An 18,836-nucleotide genomic window follows, 5' to 3' on the forward strand; every position below is an offset into this window, starting at 1 on the left:
TTTGTAAAGGCAAATGTTTATTCCGATATACTTGGAACTTTTTTCTTTTCCACAGCAGGTTATTTTTTCTTTGTTCAATTCTTCATTCCAGGACAGTTATCAAAACATATGTGATTTAGGTGACTTAAGATGTCAAGAGATCACCATGAAAGATAAACCATATGAAATCTAAGCCACGAATTAAATGTTTGTTGATTTATTTTCAGAAGAAAATTTGGTGTTGGACCTTTATATTATTATCATGCTTTTTCATACTGTGTTATCTTTGTGGAACATGTCACACCTACATATTATTGCAGATGGAGATAAACTTCTCTCAATATGCATTTTTTTCTGATTCTGTTTTATTTTCTGTAATGTTTTTCGTCTCAAAGGTTTAGAATGCAATGTTAGTGTTATTCAACGACTAAACAAGTTACCTATATATATTTAGTCATACAATGTATATTGGAAATTGCCTTTATGATTTTTCCTTGTCCAAAAGGGAGTTTTCTTAGCATAATAGAAAATGAAACGTGATATATGTGGTGACACATTATTGTGTGTTTATGTATCGCTTTGTTAAATGTAATGGTTGGTACAGGTTGTACAGTCACAAATAAAGGCAAACATTCAAAGTTAAGATGTTTTTTTTGCATTGGTTTATAGTAGTATGTGCTGGTAACGAGTTGTGTGTGGTAATTTCAGTCAATAACATGAATTACCTTTTGGATGGTAATAGAACACCTTAATTTACACAGCTTACTACACATGTTATATAACAAACAGCTGTTCCTTCAGCAAATCATATTCTACCTGATGATGTGGTTCTGAACAGATTTGGATTTCTGTTTTTTTTTTGTTTAGGTGTAGTCTGAAAAGGTGAGTCTTCAGTCCACAGCGAAAGCTAGCGAGTGATTCCGTTGTTCTAAGTGCGACAGGGAGTTTATTCCACAGCTTGGGGGCCAGGAGGGCAAACTGTCTCGGACAAGTGGATTTTTGCCCTGGGGTTTTTATAGCGAGGGTTCTGTCAGCATCCCTGTGTTGGTTGATCTAAGTGCACGGGTGGGGGTGTAGGGGTACAGGTTTTGGAGGTATGGAGGAGCCATACCTTTGGCTGCTTTGAAGGTCAGCATCAGTGTTTTAAGTGCACATGCCGGGAGACCAGTGAGGAGAGAGTTACAATAGTCAAGTTTTGATATGACAGATGTCTGGATGAGGAGCTGGGCTGCCTCCTGGGTGAGGAAAGGTCGGATTTTACGGATGTTATAGAGTGTGAACCTACAGGACCGGGTGACTGATGCAATGTGTGCCTTGAATGATAGCTGGCTGTCCAGGACCACACCAAGGTTTCTAGCAGTTTGATTTGATTTGATTTGATTTTATTCAGGATCCCCATTAGCTGTTGTGTAAAAAAATACAAGATTTTTACAGTTACAAATGCAATATTATTAAAAGTTAGTACTCAACACAATACATAATGAAACTAACAAATAAGATCAATGAAGTCACATTTTAGAAAAGAAACAGAAAAAAAATAACAATCAAAAATTACAGTGTTAAATAAACTTTAAGATTCCTTTTAAAAGCGAATTTACTGTAAATACAGCAAAGGTTTGGAGGCAGGTTATTCCACAGTGTCAGTGATCTAAAAATAAAAGACCTCCTTAGAGCATTGTTTTTTGGACTTGGTAATCCAAGCTTCCCATTACTGGCACCTCTAGTGTAATGATTAAGTATAGTAAAATGGTCTGTTTATGTATAAACACTGGAGAGTTAAAAGGATCTGTTTATGTATAAACACTGGAGTTTCAATGCTCATAACTGACTTGAACAGCACAAGTGTATTACAAGTCAACCTATTTTCAACAGTAAGCCAGGAGAGGCTGGCATGCATACAGCTCACATTAGACCTTAGTGAGCAGCCCAGTAGGAACCGAAGTCACCAATGCATTATCTATGGAAATAGTGAGATCTTGCATGGGGCAAGACTTAGCTGGGAAGAAGAGTAGCTCCGTCTTGTCCGGGTTCAGCTTGAGGTGGTGTGCTGACATCCACTGTGAGATGGACCTTCTGTGTAGTGAAGTTACACCCACACCTGTAGGCAACTCCAGACCAAAGCAGGCCTACTACTCTCATTAACCCTGCAAGGCCCAGTGTTGCTTTTTGGCAACGTTTTTTAAATCATTTAAAAAAAATGTTATAATTCGTTTTCCTGTTCTTTTTTCACATGATATCATGTTCTTTGTCACTCTATTTGGGCATAAGGGCATATCCTCTATTGTAAGTAAATCAACAGCATCTCCAAGTCAACTATAGTACATAGGCCTATATCAACATTAAGGCCCACATTCCATCAATGGTAATGCAGATCACACTTGAACACACCACTTCACACATACACATCATGTCCATGTATAGAGAATGGCAATGCAAATGGTATAGGCTGTTGTGTCCAGGCTAAATAGGCTTATTCAAAACATGCTGTGGGGGGTAAATGCAGACATTTTATGTATATGATAGGGATGTATCGATACAGTAAGATTTTCATCTGCAATGATCTACTAGCCTATATTGTTGTGCAAAAGCAAACAATGTGCCGTTTGGCTTTGTATCGTATCGCTTTACAATGCCGATAATCAGTATCAAATCGTTTTGCAATGCAAATAACCTATTTTATGTGTGCCTTGTATTTAGCAATTTTATTTTTAAATGTTTGAAATGCAAAGACTGGCCAGGCCTATGAAGACGGATGGCTGTTCTGTACAGAATGGCATTCTAGTACAGACACCTGACCAATGTCTATGTACTAAAATGAAATGAATTTAAAGATTTAATTTACATAGCAACTTAATTCAAACCACGTGGCATCAGATTCTACCTGATGTTATGGTTCTGAACAGATTTGGGGCAATCAGGTGCAAATTAGGTTTCTAAGGAGACCTGGTGGCCCAATCTATCTTAATGGCTCTGCATGAATAGCAATGGGGAGTTGAGAGACACATTCATAGGATGGAGGTTGTATTGTTCTGAAGGAATTTTGGAGTAATCCTCAACAAGTAAGTTTCTTTGGGAACTTGAATGACCTTGGATGTGCCTCATTGATTCTGATCAAATAACAAGACAAAAAGAACTTCTGGGAACTCAGGTTGACAAGACAGAGGTCACACACACACACACACACACACACACACACACACACACACACACACACACACACACACACACACACACACACACACACACACAGAAACAACACTGCTGTGATCAGTGTGGAAAACACTTCCCTTGCATCTCCAAACTTAAAATACACCAGAGAATCCACACTGGAGAGAAACCCTATGGATGTGATCAGTGTGGACAAAAGTTCTCTGAAATGAGGACCCTTAAAAGGCACCAGAGTATTCACACTGGAGAGAAACCCTATGGATGTGATCAGTGTGGACAACGCTTCTCTCAGATGTCCAGCCTTAAAAAACACAAGAGAATTCACACTGGAGAGAAACCCTATGGTTGTGATCAGTGTGGACAACACTTCCCTCGGATGTGCAGCCTTAAAAGGCACCAGAAAATTCACACTGGAGAGAAACCCTTTGGATGTGATCAGTGTGGACAAAAGTTCTCTGAAATGAACAGCCTTAAAAGCCATCAGAGAATTCACACTGGAGAGAAACCCTATGGATGTGATCAGTGTGGAGAAAAGTTCTCTGAAATGAAGACCCTTAAACGCCACCAGAGAATTCACACTGGAGAGAAACCCCATGGATGTGATCAGTGTGGACAACACTTCTCTTTAATGACATTTATGTACGTTATTGATTTAGTTTATGTCAATAATAGATCGAGACATGGAATCATTGCACAAGCTAACAAAGCAATTCTTGTCAAATATAGACTATTTTGTTTTCACTGTATTTGCTGAATGCTGCATGGAGCATGTCTGGGGGGGAGGAGGGAGGGTGGAGAACAGTATGTTAAATTGTGATTGGTGGAGAGATGGTCCTATTGTTCTCTTTGGCCAATCGTTCAAAGCAGTTTTTGGCTCCACCCCAAGCTCTCTAGTATAAGAAGAGTTGGTCTGTGTCATTTCTCCACAAGCCTTTCAGGATATCAATCATTTCTGATCAGATCTGACTGTGGACTTCAGACTTCAGGTGAAGATGAACTCTCTCGACCCCACCAGGGACATTTCTGCTGAACAGGAGGAATCCAGATACCACGGTATGTTACTTACTCTACTTACCTTTTTTTCCCTCAAACTTAACAAGATCATTTCTAGTGTTCATCTTGACATTGGTTTCATTGTATTTTATGGTTTTGCTGTACATTCGATGGACAACATTTTATTTGTGCAACACAGTTCAACAATAGTATAGTCACTGCAAGTTAGTTTAGTATTAATTAACCACCTAATGACTATGTTTTCCTAGACAAAATGTTTGATGATTTTATCATGATTGGTGATTCTATTTCTTCATGCGCAACAAAGTTAACACTTTTAAGTCCATTAAGTAATGTCTTACTCAACAGTCTTTTCCTTTTCTTTGTTTCCATTCCAGTGCTGCATCATCAGTCTGGCTTCCCAGTCCTACCAGAGGTGAATGAAGAAAGAAGGTTGGCTAAGCAGAAACAACACTGCTGTGATCAGTGTGGAAAACGCTTCCCTTGCATCTCCAAACTTAAAATACACCAGAGAATCCACACTGGAGAGAAACCCTATGGATGTGATCAGTGTGGACAAAAGTTCTCTGAAATGAGGATCCTTAAAAGGCACCAGAGTATTCACACTGGAGAGAAACCCTATGGATGTGATCAGTGTGGAAAACACTTCTCTTTAATGACAAACCTTAAAAGCCACCATATAATTCACACTGGAGAGAAACCCTATGGATGTGATCAGTGTGGACAACGCTTCTCTCAGATGTCCAGCCTTAAAAAACACAAGAGAATTCACACTGGAGAGAAACCCTATGGTTGTGATCAGTGTGGACAACACTTCCCTCGGATGTGCAGCCTTAAAAGGCACCAGAAAATTCACACTGGAGAGAAACCCTTTGGATGTGATCAGTGTGGACAAAAGTTCTCTGAAATGAACAGCCTTAAAAGCCATCAGAGAATTCACACTGGAGAGAAACCCTATGGATGTGATCAGTGTGGAGAAAAGTTCTCTGAAATGAAGACCCTTAAACGCCACCAGATAATTCACACTGGAGAGAAACCCCATGGATGTGATCAGTGTGGACAACACTTCTCTTTAATGACAAGTCTTAAAAGGCACCAGAAAATTCACACTGGAGAGAAACCCTATGGATGTGATCAGTGTGGAGAAAAGTTCTCTGAAATGAAGACCCTTAAACGCCACCAGAGAATTCACACTGGAGAGAAACCCCATGGATGTGATCAGTGTGGACAACTCTTCTCTTTAATGACAAGTCTTAAAAGGCACCAGAAAATGCACACTGGAGAGAAACCCTATGGATGTGATCAGTGTGGACAACACTTTTCTGAGATGGCCAGCCTTAAAATCCACCAGAGAGTTCACACTGGAGATAAACCCTATGGATGTGATCAGTGTGGGCATCACTTCTCTCAGATGTCCAGCCTTAAAACACACCAGAGAATTCACACTAGGGATAAACCTGTTTCCCGTGGTCAGGGTGGAAAGTGTTTTACTGCTACAAGCAGCTGAAATATCAAGAGCCTATGAAATATACATCATTATAGTTAGATTCACAGTGGAGGAGAGACATCAGCATAGCATGACAATCCACTATAGTCTTTTCTTAAGCATAGTTATTAAGATGGTTAAACCTTTATAAACACATTACATGTATATGAGCATGCAGATTCTAGAACAATAGTTGAATTGTTGGGGATGAATTAAATGTTTGTTGATTTATTTTCAGAAGAAAATTTGGTGTTGGACCTTTATATTATTATCATGCTTTTTCATACTGTGTTATCTTTGTGGAACATGTCACACCTACATATTATTGCAGATGGAGATAAACTTCTCTCAATATGCATTTTTTTCTGATTCTGTTTTATTTTCTGTAATGTTTTTCGTCTCAAAGGTTTAGAATGCAATGTTAGTGTTATTCAATGACTAAACAAGTTACCTATATATATTTAGTCATACAATGTATATTGGAAATTGCCTTTATGATTTTTCCTTGTCCAAAAGGGAGTTTTCTTAGCATAATAGAAAATGAAACGTGATATATGTGGTGACACATTATTGTGTGTTTATGTATCGCTTTGTTAAATGTAATGGTTGGTACAGGTTGTACAGTCACAAATAAAGGCAAACATTCAAAGTTAAGATGTTTTTTTTGCATTGGTTTATAGTAGTATGTGCTGGTAACGAGTTGTGTGTGGTAATTTCAGTCAATAACATGAATTACCTTTTGGATGGTAATAGAACACCTTAATTTACACAGCTTACTACACATGTTATATAACAAACAGCTGTTCCTTCAGCAAATCATATTCTACCTGATGATGTGGTTCTGAACAGATTTGGATTCCGTTGTTCTAAGTGCGACAGGGAGTTTATTCCACAGCTTGGGGGCCAGGAGGACAAACTGTCTCGGACAAGTGGATTTTTGCCCTGGGGTTTTTATAGCAAGGGTAATGTCAGCATCCCTGTGTTGGTTGATCTAAGTGCACGGGTGGGGGTGTAGGGGTACAGGTTTTGGAGGTATGGAGGAGCCATACCTTTGGCTGCTTTGAAGGTCCAATACAATAGTCAAGTTTTGATATGACAGATGTCTGGATGAGGAGCTGGGCTGCCTCCTGGGTGAGGAAAGGTCGGATTTTACGGATGTTATAGAGTGTGAACCTACAGGACCGGGTGACTGATGCAATGTACGTGCCTTGAATGATAGCTCGCCTATATCAACATTAAGGCCCACATTCCATCAATGGTAATGCAGATCACACTTGAACACACCACTTCACACATACACATCATGTCCATGTATAGAGAATGGCAATGCAAATGGTATAGGCTGTTGTGTCCAGGCTAAATAGGCTTATTCAAAACATGCTGTGGCGTTGTATCGTATCGCTTTACAATGCCGATAATCAGTATCAAATCGTTTTGCAATGCAAATAACCTATTTTATGTGTGCCTTGTATTTAGCAATTTTATTTTTAAATTGTTTTAAAAATGCAATCCATTTTTATTATAATAAATTAATTAATGTGCTGCCTATGTCACAAGTTACCTACAAAAACCTGTCCAAGCAAAATAATGTTTTGCAGACAATTGAATTTAATACTACTTTAATAGTAGGCCTACTTGTGGTTGAGTGTATAATATTATGGTTCATAAGTGCAACATAAACTGCCACACTTTGAAGCAATCAAATGTCGAATTGTGAAGTAAAGTCAAACATTGTATTTTGTATGGGAGGTATTGTGTTGAAATGTGCATGTAGTGTTCAACTATTGGCCAGTTTATGTCTATTGTTGCCCCACCCCCCTCGTCTGATTGGGCCATCAGACTCACAGTGAGTATTTAGCAGGCCTCTGTTTATGTTTTGGTGACACTTTAGTCTCTGCAAGTTGTTAAGGGCTGAACTTTCTTCACGTGGTTGGTGTATTTGTCACAGAAAATCAGGGCTAGCTTTGAGAAATGGCTTTATTACAAGCACTGAAGTCCTTGGTCAATGAGCGACTATCTGCAGCTGCTGAAGAGATACTTGGAACTGTTGGACAAATTGTAAGAGAGTATGAGGACGAAGCTTACTTGAAGAAAGAAATTGACTCCCAAAGCAGACGACTGGATATGGTTTTAAAACCATACATCAAACTATGCAGAGCAGGTTGGTACTATTACTTTTACTGAAACAACCTCATTCACATTGTAAGAGAAAAAGTTTCCGAGTCAATAATATGTGGTTTAACTGTATTCAATTAAAGTAAGATCACACACTGTGGTTTTATATCATGTTAATTCCTTGTGTGGTCACAGCTCAACACACTTCTAATACTATGTACAGTAATAGTAATGTTGTTTTTGCCACTTTTCATTTCAAAAGTGTTGAATGTGCTGCCATCTCAAGCATAAGTCATTTTGTTTGTTTACCATACTATTATCTTAGTGGCCACTATTACATTTTTTGGTGAGCATTGCATTGTTTGAGCCTTTCCAAGTTACATGACAGTAGAAATGGTTTACTGAATTATAAGGGTTGCATGCGATAAAATAAAATGTGATTATCATTGGTATGTGAGCTTACACTAGAAACACAACCTTGATCAAAATGTGGTTCCAAAAGCAGAAGTTCTTGATATTACCACAGATACATAATAGGTAACATCACATGGACATGTGTACATTTCAAGCATTTAATGGGTCTGTCTCATTTTATCTTTTGTCTAGACATCCTGCACCGCCCTTTGTGTAAAGAGGTGGTTTACCCCGAACTACAGAATATGAACTCCAGTCTGGTCCAGGAGGAACCACATCTTCCACAGATTAAAGAGGAACAAGAGGAGCTTCTTCTAAGACCAGACGAGGGGTTCACATTACTAGCAGTGAAAATGGAAGGTGATAGTGAAAACAGAGAGACAACGCCTGTAACCATCACCTCAGCTGAACACATGACGACCCAAACTGATGTAGAGGACAGTCCACCACAACCCACTAGTGATTCACACTGTTCTAAATCTGACACCGAAGACAGTGATGAGTGGGAGGAGACCAAAGAATTTCAGACATTTTCAAACACACTGGAATCACACACATCACAAAATATGGAAGGACAAAGATTGCCTTTGAGTAAGAAGCTGACCCAGGAGCCGAAATCACCAAAACAAATGAAGTGTCAGACAGAGAAGAAACACTTTAATTGTAAAGACTGCGGAAAGATGTTTAATCGTAAGGGCACTCTGAAGATTCACACAATGACCCATACAGGGGAATACCCTTTTAATTGTACAGTTTGTGGCAGAGGCTGTAGTCGAATGAGTCATCTAAAGATACACATGCGCATTCATACAGGGGAACACCCCTTTACTTGTACACTTTGTAACAAAGATTTTATTGACACAGGTCGTCTAAAATCCCACATGATGACTCATACAGGGGAATACACTTATATGTGTACAGTTTGTGGCAAAGGCTGTGGTAGCATGGTGCATCTAAAAAAACACATGTACACTCACACAGGTGAAAAGCCATTTACTTGTGCAGTCTGTGGCAAATGTTTTAGTCAGAAGAGCAATCTGACCACACACATGGCGATCCATACAAGTGAAAAAACCTTTACTTGCACGGTTTGTGGCAAAGGCTATGCTACAACACGTTATCTGAAAGCACACATGAGGAGTCATACGTAAGGGGGAACAATAACCTCTAGAGAAGGGAGGCTTAGCTAGAATCATGCTTTGGGAACCTATCTCTGCAAACCCTGCCAAATACAAATTGGAGTCCATTTCTATGACAAACATGAGCATTAAATTCATGAATATGCATACACTATCCTAATTGAGCAATGGCTGCTCTTTTTTACTCGCTGTTGGTTCTCAGGCCTGTCAAATGATTATGATATCCACTGGGTCCAACTGTGTTTTGTAAAGGCAAATGTTTATTCCGATATACTTGGAACTTTTTTCTTTTCCACAGCAGGTTATTTTTTCTTTGTTCAATTCTTCATTCCAGGACAGTTATCAAAACATATGTGATTTAGGTGACTTAAGATGTCAAGAGATCACCATGAAAGATAAACCATATGAAATCTAAGCCACAAATTAAATGTTTGTTGATTTATTTTCAGAAGAAAATTTGGTGTTGGACCTTTATATTATTATCATGCTTTTTCATACTGTGTTATCTTTGTGGAACATGTCACACCTACATATTATTGCAGATGGAGATAAACTTCTCTCAATATGCATTTTTTTCTGATTCTGTTTTATTTTCTGTAATGTTTTTCGTCTCAAAGGTTTAGAATGCAATGTTAGTGTTATTCAATGACTAAACAAGTTACCTATATATATTTAGTCATACAATGTATATTGGAAATTGCCTTTATGATTTTTCCTTGTCCAAAAGGGAGTTTTCTTAGCATAATAGAAAATGAAACGTGATATATGTGGTGACACATTATTGTGTGTTTATGTATCGCTTTGTTAAATGTAATGGTTGGTACAGGTTGTACAGTCACAAATAAAGGCAAACATTCAAAGTTAAGATGTTTTTTTTTTGCATTGGTTTATAGTAGTATGTGCTGGTAACGAGTTGTGTGTGGTAATTTCAGTCAATAACATGAATTATCTTTTGGATGGTAATAGAACACCTTAATTTACACAGCTTACTACACATGTTATATAACAAACAGCTGTTCCTTCAGCAAATCATATTCTACCTGATGATGTGGTTCTGAACAGATTTGGATTTCTGTTTTTTTTTTTTTAGGTGTAGTCTGAAAAGGTGAGTCTTCAGTCCACAGCGAAAGCTAGCGAGTGATTCCGTTGTTCTAAGTGCGACAGGGAGTTTATTCCACAGCTTGGGGGCCAGGAGGGCAAACTGTCTCGGACAAGTGGATTTTTGCCCTGGGGTTTTTATAGCGAGGGTTCTGTCAGCATCCCTGTGTTGGTTGATCTAAGTGCACGGGTGGGGGTGTAGGGGTACAGGTTTTGGAGGTATGGAGGAGACATACCTTTGGCTGCTTTGAAGGTCAGCATCAGTGTTTTAAGTGCACATGCCGGGAGACCAGTGAGGAGAGAGTTACAATAGTCAAGTTTTGATATGACAGATGTCTGGATGAGGAGCTGGGCTGCCTCCTGGGTGAGGAAAGGTCGGATTTTACGGATGTTATAGAGTGTGAACCTACAGGACCGGGTGACTGATGTAATGTGTGCCTTGAATGATAGCTGGCTGTCCAGGACCACACCAAGGTTTCTAGCAGTTTGATTTTATTTGATTTTATTCAGGATCCCCATTAGCTGTTGTGTAAAAAAATACAAGATTTTTACAGTTACAAATGCAATAATATTAAAAGTTAGTACTCAACACAATACATAATGAAACTAACAAATAAGATCAATGAAGTCACATTTTAGAAAAGAAACAGAAAAAATAACAATCAAAAATTACAGTGTTAAAGCTATACTGTGTAAGATTCTCAACTAGTGGTCAGTAGCCATATAGCAAACCGTGGTCGCGTTCGCGTCTTTCGCCCGTTTTTCGTACCTTCACACCCCCGCGTCTGCCTCCACAACGCCGAGAGCTATCTTTGGAGGGGTCCCTGGTTCCTGTGCGTTCAGGCATTCCGGAGAAACGGACTACTTCACCCTGCCTGGTAGGCGAGATTACCTTTTGAGTAAAGAGACACACGGGCGACTACAAATATGGCGACCCCACTTCAAGATGCGCTGTGATTGGCCGGTAGTGTACCATGTGTGCATGATCGGCGATGTGATTGGGCAACGTATACACAACGTATACAGATGATGCAGATTACGTCAATTTTGCGCGAAATCCGGTCCACGGCCAGGATCATAGAAAACATATAAAGAGAAGGCTTCAGAAGCTGAAAATAACGGAGTGGGTGTTCTAAAACTTTAGCGATTTAACAGTTAGGACAATTTTAAGATTTGTTTTATAAAAAAAGTTACATGGTACAACTTTAAATAAACTTTAAGATTCCTTTTAAAAGCGAATTTACTGTAAATACAGCAAAGGTTTGGAGGCAGGTTATTCCACAGTGTCAGTGATCTAAAAATAAAAGACCTCCTTAGAGCATTGTTTTTTGGACTTGGTAATCCAAGCTTCCCATTAATGGCACCTCTAGTGTAATGATTAAGTATAGTAAAATGATCTGTTTATGTATAAACACTGGAGAGTTAAAAGGATCTGTTTATGTATAAACACTGGAGTTTCAATGCTCATAACTGACTTGAACAGCACAAGTGTATTACAAGTCAACCTATTTTCAACAGTAAGCCAGGAGAGGCTGGCATGCATACAGCTCACATTAGACCTTAGTGAGCAGCCCAGTAGGAACCGAAGTCACCAATGCATTATCTATGGAAATAGTGAGATCTTGCATGGGGCAAGACTTAGCTGGGAAGAAGAGTAGCTCCGTCTTGTCCGGGTTCAGCTTGAGGTGGTGTGCTGACATCCACTGTGAGATGGACCTTCTGTGTAGTGAAGTTACACCCACACCTGTAGGCAACTCCAGACCAAAGCAGGCCTACTACTCTCATTAACCCTGCAAGGCCCAGCGTTGCTTTTTGGCAACGTTTTTTAAATCATTTAAAAAAAATGTTATAATTCGTTTTCCTGTTCTTTTTTCACATGATATCATGTTCTTTGTCACTCTATTTGGGCATAAGGGCATATCCTCTATTGTAAGTAAATCAACAGCATCTCCAAGTCAACTATAGTACATAGGCCTATATCAACATTAAGGCCCACATTCCATCAATGGTAATGCAGATCACACTTGAACACACCACTTCACACATACACATCATGTCCATGTATAGAGAATGGCAATGCAAATGGTATAGGCTGTTGTGTCCAGGCTAAATAGGCTTATTCAAAACATGCTGTGGGGGGTAAATGCAGACATTTTATGTATATGATAGGGATGTATCGATACAGTAAGATTTTCATCTGCAATGATCTACTAGCCTATATTGTTGTGCAAAAGCAAACAATGTGCCGTTTGGCTTTGTATCGTATCGCTTTACAATGCCGATAATCAGTATCAAATCGTTTTGCAATGCAAATAACCTATTTTATGTGTGCCTTGTATTTAGCAATTTTATTTTTAAATGTTTGAAATGCAAAGACTGGCCAGGCCTATGAAGACGGATGGCTGTTCTGTACAGAATGGCATTCTAGTACAGACACCTGACCAATGTCTATGTACTAAAATGAAATGAATTTAAAGATTTAATTTACATAGCAACTTAATTCAAACCACGTGGCGTCAGATTCTACCTGATGTTATGGTTCTGAACAGATTTGGGGCAATCAGGTGCAAATTAGGTTTCTAAGGAGACCTGGTGGCCCAATCTATCTTAATGGCTCTGCATGAATAGCAATGGGGAGTTGAGAGACACATTCATAGGATGGAGGTTGTATTGTTCTGAAGGAATTTTGGAGTAATCCTCAACAAGTAAGTTTCTTTGGGAACTTGAATGACCTTGGATGTGCCTCATTGATTCTGATCAAATAACAAGACAAAAAGAACTTCTGGGAACTCAGGTTGACAAGACAGAGGTCACACACACACACACACACACACACACACACACACACACACACACACACACACACACACACACACACACACACACACACACACACACACAGAAACAACACTGCTGTGATCAGTGTGGAAAACACTTCCCTTGCATCTCCAAACTTAAAATACACCAGAGAATCCACACTGGAGAGAAACCCTATGGATGTGATCAGTGTGGACAAAAGTTCTCTGAAATGAGGACCCTTAAAAGGCACCAGAGTATTCACACTGGAGAGAAACCCTATGGATGTGATCAGTGTGGAAAACACTTCTCTTTAATGACAAACCTTAAAAGCCACCATATAATTCACACTGGAGAGAAACCCTATGGTTGTGATCAGTGTGGACAACACTTCCCTCAGATGTGCAGCCTTAAAAGGCACCAGAAAATTCACACTGGAGAGAAACCCTTTGGATGTGATCAGTGTGGACAAAAGTTCTCTGAAATGAACAGCCTTAAAAGCCATCAGAGAATTCACACTGGAGAGAAACCCTATGGATGTGATCAGTGTGGAGAAAAGTTCTCTGAAATGAAGACCCTTAAACGCCACCAGAGAATTCACACTGGAGAGAAACCCCATGGATGTGATCAGTGTGGACAACACTTCTCTTTAATGACATTTATGTACGTTATTGATTTAGTTTATGTCAATAATAGATCGAGACATGGAATCATTGCACAAGCTAACAAAGCAATTCTTGTCAAATATAGACTATTTTGTTTTCACTGTATTTGCTGAATGCTGCATGGAGCATGTCTGGGGGGGAGGAGGGAGGGTGGAGAACAGTATGTTAAATTGTGATTGGTGGAGAGATGGTCCTATTGTTCTCTTTGGCCAATCGTTCAAAGCAGTTTTTGGCTCCACCCCAAGCTCTCTAGTATAAGAAGAGTTGGTCTGTGTCATTTCTCCACAAGTCTTTCAGGATATCAATCATTTCTGATCAGATCTGACTGTGGACTTCAGACTTCAGGTGAAGATGAACTCTCTCGACCCCACCAGGGACATTTCTGCTGAACAGGAGGAATCCAGAGACCACGGTATGTTACTTACTCTACTTACCTTTTTTTCCCTCAAACTTAACAAGATCATTTCTAGTGTTCATCTTGACATTGGTTTCATTGTATTTTATGGTTTTGCTGTACATTCGATGGACAACATTTTATTTGTGCAACACAGTTCAACAATAGTATAGTCACTGCAAGTTAGTTTAGTATTAATTAACCACCTAATGACTATGTTTTCCTAGACAAAATGTTTGATGATTTTATCATGATTGGTGATTCTATTTCTTCATGCGCAACAAAGTTAACACTTTTAAGTCCATTAAGTAATGTCTTACTCAACAGTCTTTTCCTTTTCTTTGTTTCCATTCCAGTGCTGCATCATCAGTCTGGCTTCCCAGTCCTACCAGAGGTGAATGAAGAAAGAAGGTTGGCTAAGCAGAAACAACACTGCTGTGATCAGTGTGGAAAACGCTTCCCTTGCATCTCCAAACTTAAAATACACCAGAGAATCCACACTGGAGAGAAACCCTATGTATGTGATCAGTGTGGACAAAAGTTCTCTGAAATGAGGACCCTTAAAAGGCACCAGAGTATTCACACTGGAGAGAAACCCTATGGATGTGATCAGTGTGGAAAACACTTCTCTTTAATGACAAACCTTAAAAGCCACCATATAATTCACACTGGAGAGAAACCCTATGGATGTGATCAGTGTGGACAACGCTTCTCTCAGATGTCCAGCCTTAAAAAACACAAGAGAATTCACACTGGAGAGAAACCCTATGGTTGTGATCAGTGTGGACAACACTTCCCTCGGATGTGCAGCCTTAAAAGGCACCAGAAAATTCACACTGGAGAGAAACCCTTTGGATGTGATCAGTGTGGACAAAAGTTCTCTGAAATGAACAGCCTTAAAAGCCATCAGAGAATTCACACTGGAGAGAAACCCTATGGATGTGATCAGTGTGGAGAAAAGTTCTCTGAAATGAAGACCCTTAAACGCCACCAGATAATTCACACTGGAGAGAAACCCCATGGATGTGATCAGTGTGGACAACACTTCTCTTTAATGACAAGTCTTAAAAGGCACCAGAAAATTCACACTGGAGAGAAACCCTATGGATGTGATCAGTGTGGAGAAAAGTTCTCTGAAATGAAGACCCTTAAACGCCACCAGAGAATTCACACTGGAGAGAAACCCCATGGATGTGATCAGTGTGGACAACTCTTCTCTTTAATGACAAGTCTTAAAAGGCACCAGAAAATGCACACTGGAGAGAAACCCTATGGATGTGATCAGTGTGGACAACACTTTTCTGAGATGGCCAGCCTTAAAATCCACCAGAGAGTTCACACTGGAGAGAAACCCTATGGATGTGATCAGTGTGGGCATCACTTCTCTCAGATGTCCAGCCTTAAAACACACCAGAGAATTCACACTAGGGATAAACCTGTTTCCCGTGGTCAGGGTGGAAAGTGTTTTACTGCTACAAGCAGCTGAAATATCAAGAGCCTATGAAATATACATCATTATAGTTAGATTCACAGTGGAGGAGAGACATCAGCATAGCATGACAATCCACTATAGTCTTTTCATAAGCATAGTTATTAAGATGGTTAAACCTTTATAAACACATTACATGTATATGAGCATGCAGATTCTAGAACAATAGTTGAATTGTTGGGGATGAATTAAATGTTTGTTGATTTATTTTCAGAAGAAAATTTGGTGTTGGACCTTTATATTATTATCATGCTTTTTCATACTGTGTTATCTTTGTGGAACATGTCACACCTACATATTATTGCAGATGGAGATAAACTTCTCTCAATATGCATTTTTTTCTGATTCTGTTTTATTTTCTGTAATGTTTTTCGTCTCAAAGGTTTAGAATGCAATGTTAGTGTTATTCAATGACTAAACAAGTTACCTATATATATTTAGTCATACAATGTATATTGTCCAAAAGGGAGTTTTCTTAGCATAATAGAAAATGAAACGTGATATATGTGGTGACACATTATTGTGTGTTTATGTATCGCTTTGTTAAATGTAATGGTTGGTACAGGTTGTACAGTCACAAATAAAGGCAAACATTCAAAGTTAAGATGTTTTTTTTGCATTGGTTTATAGTAGTATGTGCTGGTAACGAGTTGTGTGTGGTAATTTCAGTCAATAACATGAATTACCTTTTGGATGGTAATAGAACACCTTAATTTACACAGCTTACCACACATGTTATATAACAAACAGCTGTTCCTTCAGCAAATCATATTCTACCTGATGATGTGGTTCTGAACAGATTTGGATTTCTGTTTTTTTTTTTTGTTTAGGTGGAGTCTGAAAAGGTGAGTCTTCAGTCCACAGCGAAAGCTAGCGAGTGATTCCGTTGTTCTAAGTGCGACAGGGAGTTTATTCCACAGCTTGGGGGCCAGGAGGGCTTTTGCCCTGGGGTTTTTATAGCGAGGGTTCTGTCAGCATCCCTGTGTTGGTTGATCTAAGTGCACAGGTGGGGGTGTAGGGGTACAGGTTTTGGAGGTATGGAGGAGCCATACCTTTGGCTGCTTTGAAGGTCAGCATCAGTGTTTTAAGTGCACATGCCGGGAGACCAGTGAGGAGAGAGTTACAATAGTCAAGTTTTGATATGACAGATGTCTGGATGAGGAGCTGGGCTGCCTCCTGGGTGAGGAAAGGTCGGATTTTACGGATGTTATAGAGTGTGAACCTACAGGACCGGGTGACTGATGCAATGTGTGCTGTTGATTTACTCTTCTTAGCAGCACGTTGCATTCGGGTGAAGAAGGCAATGGAGAGAGGAATCATATTCAGCCAAGCATGGCATATTTTATTATAGCTGGATGCACGCGAGTGCGACCGCAGCTCAACTCGGTGGTGGACAGAGAACCACATATATATACTGTACATAGAACTGAGGACATTAATTATCTGTCATTGACATTCAACACCCCCACTTGTTCACAGGTTCTTGTAATCAATAGAAAAATAAACAAATACAAACATGAATGTGGACCTCTGTCTTACACATTTCAAACTCCAAAAATGACATTTTCAAACTTCTTCAGTTTCAGTTTAGTTACAGGTTTTGTCATAATATCAGCAACCATATCATCCGTAGGACAATAAACCAAAGTTACTCTCCCCTCGCTTACAGTAGACCTGATAAAGTGGTATTTTATATCCACATGTTTAGCCCTCTGTCTGTTCACAGGGTTTTTGGCAAGAGCAATCGTTCCCTGGTTGTCCTCATGCACAATAGGTTGAGTGTACTTGTAGCTATCTATACCCTCTAGTAGTTGCTCTAAGTATAGACACTCTTGTATGGTTGAAGCCAGTGCTACGTATTCCGCCTCACAGGTGGAGAGCGCAACCGTAGGCTGCTTTTTAGTTTTCCACAAAACTAATGAACTGTTTTTACTTAGACTAACACAATACCCTGTGGTACTGCGCCTGTCGCTGGCATCAGATGCCCAATCGGCATCACTGTAGGCCTGTATACCTAGATTCTCACTGTTGTTTCTTTTGAAACATAAACCCTTCTCAGACGTGCCTTTGAGATACCTTAGAACATGTTTCACAGTAACCCACTGCTCCTCTGTAGGCTCAGCAAAATGCTGTGATAGTCTGCTTACCACAAAGCTTAAGTCTGGTCTTGTACAAGTAGCTAGGTATATAAGGCTTCCCACAGCTTCCCTGTACAATCTGATATTATCCATTTTTACTGCATCCTCAGTATAATCAAGTTTCTGATCACAGGGTGTTTCTCTGGTTCTACAGTTTTGCATATTAAAACGCTCTAAAACCTTGTTAGTGTACTTCTCCTGTGACATTTTGACACATCCATTGGATTGGCTGAAATCAATACCCAGAAAATGTTTAAGTATTCCCAGATCTTTCATTTTAAATTTTCCTGCAAGCATCTCTTTCACCTCTCTCAAAACATTCTCATTGCTGGCCGCAATGATCAAGTCATCGACCCATATGATTATGATCACCTTTTCGTCTGTTGACTCTTTTGCATAAACACAGTGGTCGGCTGGGTTTTGTGTGAACCCGTTTCCAGTTAACCCTTAAGTTCTGTTCAGATTCACTACACCTTCGTTCTGTTCGGGTCATTTTGACCCGGTGGATATTTGGTTTAAAAAAAACAACACTATTATAAATTTTAACTTAACAAATCATCATGATACATTGACTTTGACTCAATACCAAACAATTCATATGGTATATTTGGTAAATGTTTGCATTTCTGCTTTGCTATATCACATTAAACACTGAAAGAGCTAGGCGTTTTTACTGATTTAGCTGAAATCCATGTAAAAAAAACGACTTCATTTAATACTGGGCAATATTGCTCATGCTTATAGGAAGGGGGGGAGGGTTCGGAATGGGGCTTCGGAAGGGGGGTGTTAGAAGTGGGGGTGACTGTGTGTCTGTGTTTTGGCATAATACTGTGTATTTCTGTGCTTCCGGGTCAAAATGACCCGAACAGCACTTAAGGTTCAAAAAATATGAGGGGGGTGTAGCATGGGTGTAGTGCAAAAATATTTTTTTTACATGTTCA

This window comes from Nannobrachium achirus (assembly GCF_963921795.1).
Source record: "Nannobrachium achirus genome assembly, chromosome: 1".
Lineage (NCBI taxonomy): Eukaryota > Metazoa > Chordata > Actinopteri > Myctophiformes > Myctophidae > Nannobrachium > Nannobrachium achirus.